Below are 3,495 nucleotides of genomic sequence, written 5' to 3'. Positions count from 1 at the left end.
GAACCTGGTGAGATGCGAAGGTGGCCGACTGGAAGGTCAGATAGCAACCAAGACAGTGGCCAATTTTTTTGTGAAGGAACAGGGCTAGTGATTTTGGAGCAAACAAAGGGAAAGCTATACGGGCTAAGGTGACCATCGGGTATATACATATATATTGTTGGAGTGTTCTTTACCATCATGTATTTAATCTTAGAATTAGGTCCCGATATCGATGAGATTTATTTTGAGGATCCTACACCCTTTGAAATTGTGTTCTCCAATAGTTGCTCTAGTTATTGGTCTGTAGTAATCTATATAGATGAGGGGGAATGGTCAGATTGTGAATGGGTTTTGGATGAGGATGGTTCAGAGGACATCTTAGATGTCCAACTCTGTAAAGATGAAGATTTTTACTAAAATATAGGTTTTAAATTGTGTTGTCTGTCTGGTGTGGGAGAGTGGTGTAGAGTGAGAGAGTGATTTTCTTTCCAGCTAGAGGAGCTGGTGGTGCCCCCGTTCGTGTGTGTGTATTCCAAGTTTGCGAGGTGGAAGGGCTATAGAGGCAGGGTTTTCTTTCTTTTTTTCACCTCACACTAACCAACCTCCATTGGCATACCAACACAACACCACCAACCACAGCATGCCACCGCTAGCTTCTCCAATAGCCACCCGGCACTTCTAGTCAAACAATTGGCAACGTAGCCATGTCACTGGGTCTACTTGCAATGCACCTGACCACACTAAGCCATCCTCCCGATGACTTTAAGGCATTAACACACTTTAGAGAGAGAGAGAGAGAGAGAGAGAGAGGGTGCATGTGCATGTGTGTGGTGTGTGTGTGTGTGTGTGTGTGTGTGAGAGAGAGAGAGAGAGAGAGAGAGAGAGATTACATGTAAGATGCATTTATTTGAGAGTGAGAACACCTCACTCTCAAATAAATGTAAGATGCATCATGAGCACACCTCACCATGCATCCCCACCCTTTAATATTTAATCTAAATTAAAATTTAACTTATTGAAATTATATATGTATGTGTGCGTGTGTGCGTGTGTGCGTGTGTGTGTGTGTGTGTGTGTGTGTATATATATATATATATATATATATATATATATATATATATATATATGCATGCATGCATGCATGTATGTGTGTGTGTGTGTATGTATGTATGTATAGATATATGTGTCTTAGAAATATAATCAAATCTATAATTTTATATAATTTGTATTTGCATGTATGTTTGTTTCTGTGTGTGTGTGTGTGTGTGTGTGCGCGTGTGTGTCTGTGCATGCATCTACAAGCGTGTAAGAGAGAGAGAGTTTCCATGTGTGGGAGAGAGTGTGTGTGAGAAGAGAGAGAAAGCGTGTGTGTGTGAGAGAGAGAGAAAAGAGAGAGAAAGCGTGTGTGCGTGTGTGTGTGTGTGTGTGTGTGTGTGAGAGAGAGAGAGAGAGAGAGAGAGAGAGAGAGAGAATAAAAGTACATTTTAAAAAATTATAAATATAAATACAAATAAAATATGAACTTCATAAGGTAAAATATAATTATATAATAAATAAATGCAAATATACAAAATAAAAAAACTAAATATACAATAATTATATATAAATCAATATGCATATAGTAAATATATAATAATACTATTATATATAAACACATTCACACACACATACGTACACGTACACACAGTCACACACATGAATGTGGAAGGGGTTGTGTGTGTGTGTGTGTGTGTGTGAGAGAGAGAGAGAGAGAGAGAGAGAGAGAGAGAGAGAGTTTCTATGTATGTGTGAGAGAGTGTATACGAGACGATGTGACAAGAGAGAGTGCATGTGCACATGTATGTGTATAAGAGAGGGTTATGTCTATGCATATGACAAAGACATAGAGAGAATGCATGTGAGAGAGACACACACATACATGTATCTATGAGAGTCATAAATATATGCGTCTATTTGAGAGGCACACATATATGCGTCTATGTGAGAGGCACACATATATGCATCTATGTGAGAGTCATACATATATGCGTCTATGTGAGAGTCACACATAGACACATGAACACATGTATACATATACATAGACACATGCACACACGTATACATACACATGGACATATGCACATATACACACGTATACATACATATGCACACATGCACACGTATGCATACACATGCACACAGACAACTGCACACACATGCAAATATGCACATATGCATACACAAATGTGCAATACACACACACACACACACACACATGTCCCAACATTTCTACATCATGAAAAATAAAAGGTGAAAACTGTAAAAATTGGTTTTGCATATTTTTAAAATTTTTGTAGAATGGATTTTCACTAAAGGAAAAAAGAGAGGCAGATAAGTTGTTGAATTTTGGTAAACAATAGTCTATCTATGAGAAAGTAAATGATTTTCCAACCTTGGATGCTATCGTACATTCAATCTAGGGAGTCAACCTATGCAATGGCCAAAGTTAATTAGTTGCAAGCTTGGTCGAAGAGTGCCAAACTAGCCCTCTCCTTATTGTGGCAAATATTGGTTTCACTAAGCAACCTAATTCAAATGTTTAATGATGTACTCACTATTTTGCTTGGTGTAAATTGGTGCACTTTTATGACCTAATGTGGCCACATTACCCAAATGAACTCCATACCATTTCATGTTGTTTTTCTTTTATCTTTTTTTGAGAGCATGCCTGATAAAATTAAGCATGCCATCTATACCAAGCCATGAATGTCATGCTAAATATCATTAATATACAACCCCCAAAAAAGCTGAATTCCATACCCTTGCAACCTCAAGGCCTTACACTACCAATTCTAATTTACAAATCCAATAGATCCATCGCATTATTCACATAGTCTTTCTTGCTATGGAAAAAAAATATATAATATGTGAGGCACATGCATTAGGAGATGTGATGTAAAATAATATATGTGATGTAAATTTCACAAGGATTACAATTGGGCAATGCTTATACTGTACCATGTTTTCTTTTTTTCAGAGACTTACTATGAGACTCGGGCCCTAGAGGACCTCTAATTCAGCAGGATTTAGTCAAGAGAAAGTGTGCTCCAAAGGGGTGATTTGTAAAGCTTGACCTAAAACTCTCAGCTAGTATAAGAAGACCAAACAAGAAAAACTTTTTTTGTTATTGTGGAGCGCCCCAATGGAGGAAGACTTGATATCAAAGTGTGGGCTAAAGGAGATGAGTTGGTTGCGTCTGGACCTCCGTTTTTCAGAAAGCAGGCGATTTCGAGCACTGCGGGTAAGTCATCGATTCTCTGCAGAACTCTGTTTTAAGAACTACAAGAAGACAGATTGACTGTGCAGACACTGTGGGTGCTGCAAAGAGATCTACAGTTGCCATTGGGTGTATGTATGCACATTGAAGTCACTGGTTGTGACATTTGAGTGGACTGCAGTACCGCTGTGCAGAAAATACAGCAGTTGTGCAGGAAAAACCAGAGTGCAGTTTCTGGTAAAATTGTGTGTTTGGCAAGA

This window comes from Cibotium barometz, chromosome 41 (genome assembly GCF_041138505.1).
Source record: "Cibotium barometz isolate CiBa-2024 chromosome 41, ASM4113850v1, whole genome shotgun sequence".
NCBI lineage: Eukaryota > Viridiplantae > Streptophyta > Polypodiopsida > Cyatheales > Cibotiaceae > Cibotium > Cibotium barometz.
The sequence above is the reverse complement of the archived record's forward strand: the minus strand, read 5'-3'. Positions refer to the sequence as shown.